Raw genomic sequence first — 14,160 nt, forward strand, 5'->3', positions numbered from 1 at the left:
GATACATGTTCTAAGTTCTCCGGTCTTTTTGGGTACGAAAAACAACGGCGACGAGACTGGCGAATGAACCCATTTTGAAGATTAGCATCTATGTACTCCTTCAGATGTTGGATTCCTTTTCCGTCAGCGCATAGATCCTGCTAGACGGTAGTGCAGCTCCAGGTTCAAGGTCTATTCTACAGTCAAAAGACCGATGAGGGGTAAGGTTTCTGCTGCAGATTTACTAAAAACATCTTGAAATTCTTGGTACTCCGAGGGAAAGCCTTCCAGATTTCCTGCTTGCGTGGCTCCCAAGATTTGAATTGTGTGTCCTTTTTCTTTGATACAATTGTTCTGACAAAAACTGGAGGAGAATTGTACTGTGCCACATGTCCAGTTGATGACGGGATTATGGAGAGCGAGCCACGGGAGGCCAAGTATCAGCCCAAACTGGGGGGCTGCTATGACATCAAACTGGATACATTTGTCATGAGGACTGGAGGCTGGAAGCTTTGGTCCCGATGGAAGCACCATTAAACTACCCATTACGGCACCTCCAGCGCCGTTCTAGTAGTTACGTTTTGGGAACATTCATAACGAGGTTAGCCACGCCCCTTCAGTGCGTTGCAACTATCTTCGTTTCCTCGCTCCACTGTAGTCGTATACTTCAGTGCTCCTAGCGTTCTCCAGCCTCAGTTTCCTCTTCCCTTCTGCATTGCCTTCCCTTCTGATTCTTACCTCCTCGCCCTCCTGACTTTCGTTCCGGTATTTGTCTGCCATCTTTTCCGCCTTACCGTCTCCTATTTCTCCCCCCCCTTACCCTTTCTCCTACACCTGGTATTCCACGAGTTCCGGTGTTTTTACCTTTCTAACGGTCCGGTGAGTTTTCTCCGTAGAGATTGGGGGTTCCTTTCTCTTAGCCCATTTCCCTCCTCATTCTTTCTTTTACTGTCGTACTTTCACTGTTATTTTTGCTCCTTCTGTTCGCCTACCTGAAGCCCTTCCTCCTTAGCTTCCTGTGTCACTGGCTTACCTTCCATCTGGATTCCGGGTGGTTTGTGAGGGCTTCCCCTTCTGATTATACAGTCTACATACTGGGGAAACTCCTGCCCAGCCTCTACTACGGAACAATCTAGGAAATCTCCGACTCAGCCTTTGCTTAAGTACAGTTTGCGGAATCTCAAGACCAAGACTTTGGACACTCCTCCTCTTTCGGTTTCGGAATTGAATGCTACTGGGTTTTTTTATGCCGCTGGCTTTTTCCCCATATAGGGCTGTAGAGGGAAGGTGCCATATATTATTGCAGTCTGTTTTCTAATAGCAACCATTGTGGCGCATTCCCGAAACAGACCCTATCTCTTCTCAAAAAAAGGATATTCCAAAGAGACAACAGAACTACCCGGATTGGAATTATCCTCCAGTGAATCAGACACCGAGATACAGGTGAGCTCCACTCAGGACAGATTGCAACGCCCAAAAATGGCCACGGCAGAACAAGTCCAGGAGCTAATAAACGCTGTACAGAACTTTTCCCTCGAACTGCAGGGAGTTAAGGCAGAGAACGCTGTTCTCCGTCAAATGGCAGTCGCCAGAGAAGCCCACCAGACGGATTTACCACCCTTGTCCTTGGCAGCAGGAAAGTTTGATGGTTCACCCAATAAGGTTAAGGAATTCCTAGATGCTTGCATGATATACTTTACCTTCAGACCTACTACTTATACTCTAGATCGCACTCGGATAGGATTTCTCATATCCAACATGATCGGAAACGCCCTTGCGTGGGCAACTCCGTTGGTCACGTCCAACAATCCTGTCTTACAAGACTATAATGCTTTCACAACCCTGCTACGCCAAACCTTTGAAAGACAAGAGATTGGATTCTCTGCTGGAGAAGCCTTGTTTGATATTAAACAGGGTTCGATGGACTTAATGTCTTATATTTCTACCTTCAAGAAGCTGGCGGCGGAAGCGGGCTGGCCAGACACTGTGCAATACACCGCATTCAGAAGAGGTCTGCACGACGACCTGAAAGACGAATTGGCACGAGTTCCTAGACCGGCGACATTAACCGACTTGTACACTTTAGTCCTACAGATAGATTATCGACTCATGGAAAGACGATCTGAGAAAAGAAAAAACCGAACTCTTTCTATCCCTGGACCGTCACCTGTTTCCACCCAGGGGTCACATCGCTCTGGTGAAGAACCCATGCAGATTGGTACGACCAGGGGTCCTCTTTCAACCACAGAAAGAAACCGACGGAAGGAAAACGGCTTATGTATGTACTGCGCGTCAGAAACACACTTCCTCAGGGATTGCCCGGAGGTTCCCCCGAGACGTCGGGGAAACGACGGACCCCGGTCTTAGAAGGAGCCACTTACCGGGGTTCAGTGGAAGGCTCACATTGTGCTCAGACGTCAGGTGAAGACGCCCGACTTATGGTCCTTCAAGTGTCACTACAGTGGAAGAATTGTCCAAAAAAGAACGCCTTAGCCCTCATTGACAGTGGGGCGGCTGGTAATTTCTTAGACATCAATTGGGCTAAACAAGAAGGTATTCACCTGGTAAAAAAGACAGAGGAACAAAAGGTGGAAGGGGTGGATGGTCGTCCCTTATGTTCAGGACCCATTGTACAAGCTGCAGTCGACATCAAGGTATGCATATCTCTTCATCAGGAAACCCTCACCTTTGATGTGATAAGAGCAGCACATTTTCCCATAATATTAGGAATCCCTTGGCTTCATAAACACAATCCTGATATTAACTGGTCCCTCAACACCTTAAAATTCGAATCTGAGTACTGCTTCCAACACTGCTGCTCTTCCAAACAGACGGAAGCAACCGTTATCTCTAGCCCATCAGGAACTTCTGGTTCCCTTCGAGTTCTTAACATTCACCCCATTTTTCATGAATTTGCTGATGTGTTTGAAGATAGAATACCCAAAGACTTGCCCCCTCATCGGTCCGAAGATTGTGCTATCGATCTCGTTCCGGGTACCACTGTACCCTTTGGACGTATGTTCTCTTTAACCTTCCCAGAAAAACAAGCATTGAGGACATATCTAGATCAAAACCTCCAAAACGGATTGATTCGTCCTTCCAAGTCTCCAGCAGGGGCTTCCTTATTCTTTATAGCCAAGAAGGACACGAGTGAACTACGCCCATGTATAGACTATAGGGGCTTAAACAAGATCACAGTGAGAGATCGCTACCCGATGCCTTTGATAAAAGATATCTTGGAGGCAGTTGAAGAATCATGTATATTCAGCAAGCTAGACCTTAGGGGTGCTTATCATCTCTTAAGGGTCAAGACTGGGGACGAATGGAAGACGGCATTTCGTACACCCTTTGGACTGTATGAATATCGGGTAATGCCCTTTGGCTTAGTCAATGCCCCAGCAGCCTTTCAGAGGTTTATGGATCATCTCTTTGCTGATCTCTTATTTGTCTCAGTTATAGTATACTTAGACGACATCCTGGTCTTTTCTTGTAACCCTATTCAACATCAGGGCCATCTCACTGAAGTTATGGAACGCTTGAGACGACATCAACTCTTGGCTAAACCGGAAAAATGTATGATTGCAGTAACTTCGGTTCCCTATCTAGGTTTTATCCTATCGGAACATGGCATTAAGATGGATCCCAAAAAGGTCTCAGCTATTCTCTCCTGGCCAGCCCCCTCTTCGGTAAGGGAGGTACAGGCCTTTTTGGGTCTTTCAAATTTCTACAGACGATTTATCGTCAACTTTTCTGAGCAAGTTCTTCCGATAACAGCTCTACTAAAGAAGGATGTTCCCTTTATTTGGAATCACAACGCAGAACAAGCGTTCCTAGGATTAAAAAAGGCGTTTTGTTCGGCTCCGATTCTCAAACAGCCAGACCAGCGAAGGCCCTTCGTGGTTGAAACTGATGCATCTGCAGGGGCAATAGGGGCTGTTCTCAAACAAGAACACGATGGTAAGGAACACCCAATAGCCTATCTTTCTCGCACGCTTACGCCTAGCGAAAACAACTACTCTGTTATAGAAAAAGAGCTTCTGGCCATTAAGCAGGCATGTTCTGACTGGAGACATCTTCTCCAAGGGTCAAGACATCCATTTGAGATTCACACAGATCATAGCAATCTCAAAGTACTACAACAAATGGAGTGTAAGAACACCCGACAAGCCCGATGGGCTTACTTCTTTGCCCAATATGATTTCTTTATTACCTACCTCCCGGGCAGTAAGAATGTCCTAGCGGATAGTCTATCTCGTAGCCCCTCCAGTTGGGGTAATCCACCCTTTAAGGGGGAACTTTTGTTACCTGAGGTCCGAATCGTCCATACAATCTCAAGGTTTCTACAGGACGTCAAGGAAGCAACTCAGGTTGCCATACTACCTCTTTCCAAGCCAGTTCAGGAGCAATTATGCAAGAAAGAAGGACTGTGGTTCTACAAAGGAAAGCTTTTCATTCCCAACACCAAGCTACAGTCACGAGTCCTTCATTGGGGTCATGAATCACGGATCGCAGGTCACAAGGGCTTAACAGCTACTTCCGACCTGATCAGACGAATGTTCTGGTGGCCTAACATGCTGTCTGACATTCATTTATATGTAGGGTCTTGTCCTATCTGCGCCAGGAGCAAGGGTCTGACTTCAAAACCTGCTGGTTTATTGCACCAACCTAAACTTCCTACAGCTCCGTGGGCACATGTCTCTACCGACTTTGTGGTAGATCTCCCTAAGTCTCAAGGATACTCAGCAATCATGGTAACCATAGACAGCTTCAGTAAGATGGGCCATTTCTCACCACTGAAAGGAGTGCCTTCTGCTCCTGAGATGGCGCAGGTATTTCTAAAGGACATTGTCCGACTCCATGGTATCCCAGAAACTATTCTTTCAGACAGAGGTTCCCAGTTCACTTCTACCTTTTGGAAAACCTTATGTGATCTACTGGGAATAGAACGGGCCCTCACTTCGGGTTACCATCCACAATCGAATGGACAGACGGAGCGTCTCAACGCCACTATGGAGCAGTATCTTCGCTGTTTTGTTAACGAACAACAAGATAACTGGGTCTCTCTTCTTCCAATGGCCGAGTTTTCGTATAACAATACCCTTCACTCGGCTATTAAAATGACACCTTTTTTTTGTGTGTTTGGTCATCATCCCCGTTCTTTTCCCTTGGACGATATCCAGGCTTCATGTCTACCCACGACAGACTCTCTCTTGGAAAACATTACCAGAACACAGAAGAACTCTCTTATCAACCTACAGGAAAGTAGAGCTCGATCTAAACATCAAGCTGATACACATCGGATCCAGAATCCTGACTGGCAAGTAGGGGATAGAGTCTGGCTCTCAACCAGATACTTACCTCGTTGGACACATCCTTCTAAATTCTCTCCCAAATATCTGGGTCCTTATACTATCACTGCTCGCATTAATCCTGTGGCTTTTCGATTGAAACTCCCTTCTCAGCTCAGCAGAATTCATCCAGTCTTCCACTCTTCTCTGTTAAAAAAGTTCATCCCAGACCCACACCACAGGAAAAGAAGAACCTTTCATTTAAAGGACACTAATCCACAGGCAGACGAATATGAAGTGGAGAGGATAATAGATTCAAGATACTACAGAGGTCGACTCCAGTACCTAGTGAGATGGAAAGGTTATTCTCAAGCAGAGGATTCTTGGGAACCTGTGACTAATCTCTCAGCTCCCAGATGTGTGCGACAGTTTCACGCCCTCTATCCGGGTAAGCCTGGGGTCGGTACCCCAAGAAGGAGGCATACTGTCATGAGGACTGGAGGCTGGAAGCTTTGGTCCCGATGGAAGCACCATTAAACTACCCATTACGGCACCTCCAGCGCCGTTCTAGTAGTTACGTTTTGGGAACATTCATAACGAGGTTAGCCACGCCCCTTCAGTGCGTTGCAACTATCTTCGTTTCCTCGCTCCACTGTAGTCGTATACTTCAGTGCTCCTAGCGTTCTCCAGCCTCAGTTTCCTCTTCCCTTCTGCATTGCCTTCCCTTCTGATTCTTACCTCCTCGCCCTCCTGACTTTCGTTCCGGTATTTGTCTGCCATCTTTTCCGCCTTACCGTCTCCTATTTCTCCCCCCCCCTTGCCCTTTCTCCTACACCTGGTATTCCACGAGTTCCGGTGTTTTTACCTTTCTAACGGTCCGGTGAGTTTTCTTCGTAGAGATTGGGGGTTCCTTTCTCTTAGCCCATTTCCCTCCTCATTCTTTCTTTTACTGTCGTACTTTCACTGTTATTTTTGCTCCTTCTGTTCGCCTACCTGAAGCCCTTCCTCCTTAGCTTCCTGTGTCACTGGCTTACCTTCCATCTGGATTCCGGGTGGTTTGTGAGGGCTTCCCCTTCTGATTATACAGTCTACATACTGGGGAAACTCCTGCCCAGCCTCTACTACGGAACAATCTAGGAAATCTCAGACTCAGCCTTTGCTTAAGTACAGTTTGCGGAATCTCAAGACCAAGACTTTGGACACTCCTCCTCTTTCGGTTTCGGAATTGAATGCTACTGGGGTTTTTTATGCCGCTGGCTTTTTCCCCATATAGGGCTGTAGAGGGAAGGTGCCATATATTATTGCAGTCTGTTTTCTAATAGCAACCATTGTGGCGCATTCCCGAAACAGACCCTATCTCTTCTCAAAAAAAGGATATTCCAAAGAGACAACAGAACTACCCGGATTGGAATTATCCTCCAGTGAATCAGACACCGAGATACAGGTGAGCTCCACTCAGGACAACATTCCATGTGCCCCTGAACGTCCAACACTAGCTCTTCTGTTTGTTGCGTCACCGGACCAGATTTTAACGGTGATCCATCCACAGAACATACTGCTTCACGATTTTTCTTGGAACTCACGGGTAAACCTAATTTCTGTGCATATTGTTTGTCCACAAAGTTTCCCGTAGCTCCGGAGTCAACCATCAGGGTTACTGGATGGTTTTCTTGACGTGTACGTAAGATCCCGGTCACAGTGATGTGCATCTCTAGGATATGTGTGACGTTGGCTAGCATATGTCTAGGGGCGTTACAGGGGTTTTGGCTCTCCAGATCCGTCCCTCTATCTGGCGAGCTCCAGCATTTCCCTGTGAGGGGGTTCCTTTTGGCTTGGTTTCACACTCTTTCACAAAATGTCCGGATTTACCACAGTACATACATAACTTCTCTCTCTGACGTTTCTCCCTTTCTTCCTTGGTAATAGGCCCCCGAATTGTATCTATCTGCATGGGTTATGATTCTGGGGTCTTGTCTCCTTTTCCCGTGGTAACCGTGTTTTTTTGATAATCTAACCTCCATGGGCCTGGCTTACTTTCTAACTTTCTTATGTCCTGTCTCCTTTCACTCTGACGGTGATCCAAGCGCAAGGCCAAGTCAATGGGTGCAGGTGTTCAGTTGCCTATCACCCTGAGCTATGAGGTCTTTCATGTCTTTCCTGAGACTATGATAAAAGAGGGCCGTTCTCTTTTCATGTGGCCAGTCTGCTTCAGCCACCAGACGGTTAAAAGCGGTAACATAAGTGGTAAGATCCTTGTTGCCCTGTCGAAGGGTAAGCAATTCCTGATCCCTCACTAGAGAGGCTCCACTTCGATTAAATATCTTTCCGAACTCCTCTTGGAAAGCCCCCCAATCGTATAGAACCTCTTGATCTTTCTGGACTAAAGGGGTAGCCCAAGCTGCGGCGTCCCCTGTTAGATAGGGGATGACGAACGCAGTACGTGATTGATCTGAGCGGAATACTGTGGGTTTAGTGAGGAAATGCAACTGGCATTGAGTCAGGAACACTGAGTATTTTTGTGGATCCCCACCATACCTTTCCGGGGGAGCTAGGGGCATTGGGGGTTCAGTGCTTACTTGTACTTGAACTGGAGTCGGACCCCCATCTGGAAGTGGGCTCCCCCGGGCTGCTAGTTCTTGAACCCGGGTAGTCAACGTGGCGTAATCCTGCCTGGTAGCAGCTAACTCAGCTTTCAACTCAAAGAGGGCACGGGCTATTTCCTCCATAACGGTGTATTCGTGCTGCTTGGGCGCTTTACAATACGTGTGTTCGCGCTACTGTCAGATTCCGTTTTACTCCTCCAGAGCAGAAGCTGCACAAACACCTGCCTCACCTCAGCGTTTCCCGGCGCCTGGCTTAGGGCAAAACACAGGCCACCGTGACCCCCTTGGGGAAAGAGGGTTAGGGTCCTTGGATTAGATGGGTTTCGGGGAGTTAGGTAAACCGGCGAGAGGATTAGGTGGTGGATAGGGAGGGGGAATTTAAGGGAAAACATGCTCCTGAGCTCCCGTTCTGTGAGCTTCTCTTGGTTACTTTCTAGCGAACATTTAGTTTTAGTTCACATACACCCGCACTCTCACATGAGGCTTGGCACTCAATCACACTGAGAACGTGGACAACACACTGTGCATACCTTAATTTGGACGATCTTATTACATATAGATTGTATATTTTTATATATATCTAGACATATTAAACAAAGTAAAGGTGCGGAGGAGAGGTGCTCAGCCTTGGTACCTAGGCTGGAGATAGAGGACAAAAGAGAGTGTTTTCCTATTAGGAAAGCTTCGTCCCCTGCACACTATCTAAAAGGCCAAAGCCTAATGGTGATTAAAGAATCGTTAAAGATGAAAAGTCTTTTAAAGGCATTTTAGATATATATTCATAATTTCACTAAATAATTAAATTTTGACAATTTGAAGGATAAATTCATAAGCAATACGATTTATTATTCATACAGGATGGTAGGCCCAACGCGTTTCGAGTAGCAAACAACTCTTCATCAGGGGCATTTTTTCTTTAAGGATAACATTTCTATAAAGAAAAGAAACATTTCAAATTTAAACAATATAATATTTTTGGTCGATAAGCAATTTCGAAAGCAACAATTTCAAAACAACCTCAATTCAAGGACATCTCTGAGTTACATGTCAACACTAAGATCCTGGACTTAAAGTGTACAGTGCATAATTCAAATGGACTTAATTGTTTTAGAGTGTCTAACCGCCTTTGGAGTGAAACCGTTATCAAAAATTGACAAAGACTTAAAACTCTTAATTTGAATCAAAACAGATACTTTTTTTATATAACAAGGTTATTGCTGGTGCTAAATGCCTGTATTTGCTATTCACGGAGAGAATAATTCAATGCTCTAAGTGTTTTTGAACAAGTTAAGGCTATGTGGCCAGATTGAAAATAGTAAGTATCTTATTTCAATTCTACATAACTAAGTGCTACCAGAAAAGTGATAAAGACTTGGATTTGGGAACAAATGCTCACTAGACCTAATATTGCTAACCATTGAAGAATTGGCAAAATCCGTTTCCAACCTTAAAAAGAGATTGATGACATCACATCCCAACTGGCTAAATTCAAAACTGCAACGGAATTGAAACAAATTTTGGAAGACACTAATACAAAACTTGACAGTTATAAAAGAGACATCGAACAACGAAAAATAAGAAAGTTTAGAAGGGATACACTAGACTATGCGAAGGAAATTGTCTACTCGTGGCAGGAATTCTACGCGAATGACCGACCACCACAACATAGGCCACCAAGACAACCACAGCCCACTAACAACACAGAGAGCAGTGAAGTTACCAGCGGAGAGTTGGAAGAGATTCCATCCACTAGCGAAAGCGGGCCTACTGCAGCATCTCAAGTGATACCACCTACGATACCTTCCCAAAACCAACCGGCTACACCTTTTTTAGAGGGAGGAAGACAAGAAGAAGAAAGAAGAAAACCAAGACAGAAGAAGAAACAAAACAGAATCTGGTCCTTAATATTTCCTCAAAATCACTGACAACAACACAGATTCAGACATTGGGCCTCATTCCGAGTACGGCGCTAACCAATGGCGCTATTAACGCCTTGGTTGACGCCGTACCCGGACCGGCAGCGCCTTGGTGGTTGGCGGAATTACCGCCCCATTCCAAGGTTGGCGGGGCGGTAATTCCCCAATCCCCATTTACCCTTCCCCATTCCCATTCTTGCCCCATAGGGCATAATGGGAGTGGGGAAGGCGTCAATTACGCCACCGTAAATTACGGTGGCGTAATTAACATCAAGGTCCCTTAGCGCCATGGTATTTAACGCCTGCTAAAAGCAGGTGTTAATAGCACCATGGCGCTAAGGGAACTCGGAGTATGGCGGTAAGGGATTACCGCCACCGCTCTCGTTAGCGGTGGCCGCTATCCCTTACCGCCATACTCGGAATGAGGCCCATTGAATCTAGGGGTCTCATTTATTCCTACAAACAACACCTCTTTCTTTGAAGAAGAAGTTAATCTTTTCAAATTCATCCACAAAATGGAACTGAAAGTCTTTTTCCACAATATTGAAGATACTCTGCAACCACAACCAAAATCTAAATTTTTAGAACTCAAAAACAAAAGCAGTTTTCATCCTCAAGTGAACCATCCTTTGATTAACTTGTTTAAACAAAAGACTACAAGAGATCTCAAACGACTAAAATATGGCCAGCCAAACAAAATGAATATTCGTAAACATCAGATGGAAGCCATTAAGCAATTGGCCCAGGTCAGTAGTCTAACATTAAAACAAGCAGACAAAGGAGGAGCTCTAGTCCTAATGGATACTACTATGTATAACATAGGATGTCAAAAACTCTTAGACGATACTAGGACATACATACAACTAGATGGAGACCCGGTAAATTAAATCAAAGAAATTATCAAGAAGGTGGTTGACAAAGCATCAGACATGGATTGGATCACAGACAAGACAGCTGAATTTTTGATACAAACATTTCCAGTGGCTCCGGTTTTCTATGGATTACCTAAAATCCATAAAAATGCTACTGACCCTCCCTTCAGACCCATAGTCGCGGGGACAGAAAGTATCTTTCAGCCGTTAGCCATATATTTGGACACGGCACTACAACCAGCTGTACAAAGCACTCAAACCTATCTAAAGGACACCACCCACTTCCTGAACATCATCAACTCTGTTAATCTCACAGAGGAGAGCCCAATTCTTTTCACAATGGACGTGAATAGTCTATATACCTCAATACCACACAGAGAAGGGATAGAAGCATTAGAATGGTTTCTACTAGAAAACAAAAACGTCAACATTCATAAAGTACTAGCTATAGAATTAATCAACATCATTCTATGTAACAACTACTTTAGACATAATGGAACATTTTATTTACAAATTTCAGGAACCTCAATGGGTTCATCAGTGGCACCTTCATATGCCAACATTTTCATGTACCAATTTGAAACGAAATTTGTACTACAAAACCATCAGTGGAAAGAAAAAATTAAATGCTGGAAACGATACATTGACAACATTTTTGGTATATGGCTAGGCACAGAAAGTGAACTTCTCCAATTCTGGAAATACTTAAATACCTGCAATGAAAGAATCAGGTTCACAATTGAAATTGGGAAACCTTCAGTTAATTTTCTGGATGTTACAGTGGAAATGCATGGACCAGATCTTAAAACAAAAATATACAGGAAAACAACAGATGTTAACAGCAGTTTACATCATAGCAGTTTTCATCCGAAACATTTAAAGGAGAACCTCCCCTACAGCCAACTTTTAAGGGTGAATCGTATTACATCTGATATTACCACATTACAGATGGAATATGAAACCATGCGGAATCGTTTCATTGAAAGAGGTTACCAAGGAGAAACAATACAGAAAGCCATAACAAGAACCGAATCACAGGAAAGAAAAGAACTCCTAGCAAGCAACAGTAAACCAGTTCCCAAAAATTTGATTCACTCATTGAAATACTCTAGACAAAGCTTTCAAGTCAAAAGAATAATACACAAAAACTGGGATATGATTAAGTCAGATAAAACCTTACAAGAATTGTTTCCAGATCCCCCTATGATGGCATACAAACGAGGTAGAAATCTACGGGACCAACTCATTAAAGTGGAAAGGCCAAAAAAACCACTACAAACAACATTCTCTAAACAAAAAGCAGGCACATTTCCATGTCTCCACTGCCAACATTGCAACAACATCATTAAAGGAGAATATGTACGACATCCCAATACAGGTAAAAAAATCTGTCTGAGACACTATGCTACATGTGACAGAAACAACGTCATCTATGCCATCCGTTGCCCCTGCGGAGTCTATTATATAGGAAAAACGAACAGAAAAGCCAAAGAAAGATGGACAGAGCACAAGTCTTCCATAAGAACAAAAAATATCAAATCTCCTGTATTTAGACATTTCCGAGACCATAACCACAACATCTCACAGATGAAAATGATCATATTGGAAGTAATACACCCACTCCCGAGGGGTGGCGATTTACAAAGACAACTTTCACAAAGAGAAATTTTTGGATCCAACGGCTTGATGCAATGACACCACTAGGCATGAATGAGGACTATTACCTTGGACCATTCCTCTAAAGTTTTAACATCTATGAAAGTAAACCAATTGCTGCTACCAGTTTAAACCTCATAGGTCACTATTGCTTCTTTGTTTTCAAATAGATTCTCCCATGAAACATACCCTAGCATTAGTGAGGTATCGAATATTAGAACAAAAACCTTTATTTACTCTGCATATGAGTGTTTTAGTTACATTATCCGCTGTCAATTTACTTGCGATTTTCATCTTCAAGAAACTGCCTTTACTGATGCTTTTGCTTTAGATTGTACACCCATACAATTGGGGCAGTGTTAACACAATGGCCTATATTTGTCAAAAAAGGTTCACAATATGATAAAAAAATCATTTACCCAAGCATGTCCTGTGGACCTTTGAAAAGCAGTCAATAAGACCTCACATTTACATCCGATAAAAGTTAATTTGTATCTTTAGTCAAACGTGTAAAGCATGACGTTAGTCATAATACAGACAGCCAATTGCACCAAACCTATCACTGGCTTATCCTCTTCATTCTTCCCTCTAAGTGTTTTTACACACATATAGAGATTTAACTTGGTTGCCGTACAACGCGTATGTGCGATTGACGTCACTAAGTTGGAGTCATTACCTATAATGTGACATGAACCTTTCCCACCTTCATTGGAATCGTTTCCCACTTATTTTTCTAGCTGTAACAAGACGACATGCCCCTTGGAGCACCTGATCGCCTAATATTTCATGTTGATTACATAGACACCTTTATTTACACGTTGCACGCGCACGCACAAACAACGTCACTCAGTCAATATATAAACAACAGTGACGTCACTCACGCATGCGCAAATGACGTCAGCTTGTCCAAAAGGTACATAAAGACGAGTTCCATCACAAAATGGCAGACGCCTCCACAGCCTTCGCCGGTCTGGATGTTGCTCCATTTTGGGACCTGTAAAAAAGGAAGAGATGTAAGTTAACTTGGACTTTATCACTTTTCTGGTAGCACTTAGTTATGTAGAATTGAAATAAGATACTTACTATTTTCAATCTGGCCACATAGCCTTAACTTGTTCTATGCCAGGTACTTTGGGAATAAAGCTTTGCTTCTTCCAAATACTTTTATGTAGAATCATAATAAGAGACTAACCATTTCCATTCTGGCCACATAGCCTTTACTTGGTCCGTGACAGCTTCTCTAAAAAATACCCCGCTTCCCATATACTTACCTCTACCACGTTGGTTTTTTAGGTTACTCTTCTTGGAAACAGTTGATTTGGATTAGTTTTCATTGATTAACCGTTTACCAGATTAAGATACCCAGTAACCATTGACTGGTCAGCCCTACCATTGGACCAGTTGTTCAACCAAAGACTTGTAAGTGTGTTTTTCACTTATGCATAAACATGACACCCAGATACCTATATTCTTGTCATTAAGACAGCGTCTTTTTCCTTATCTAAATATTGCTTCTTAGACCAGATCTCACAACAGGTCAAGAACAAACTTTGCGAAATCATCTCAGGAACACTTTCATCTATGGCCATACAAGACATTCCATCTTTTTTGGCCTATTTTAAATAGGTAAGAACAACTTGCTGTAATTGTTCCTTTTGTGACAAACTTCAGTTTATCCATTTTTGTTCAAAAACACTTAGAGCATTGAATTATTCTCTCTGTGAATAGCATATACAGGCATTTAGCATCAGCAATAACCTGGTTATACAAAAAAATGTATCTGTTTTGATTCAAATTAAGAGTTTTAAGTCTGTGTCAATTTTTGATAACGGTTTCACTCTAAAGG

This window comes from Ambystoma mexicanum, chromosome 3p (genome assembly GCF_040938575.1).
Source record: "Ambystoma mexicanum isolate Mex_15411 chromosome 3p, UKY_AmexF1_1, whole genome shotgun sequence".
Taxonomy (NCBI): domain Eukaryota; kingdom Metazoa; phylum Chordata; class Amphibia; order Caudata; family Ambystomatidae; genus Ambystoma; species Ambystoma mexicanum.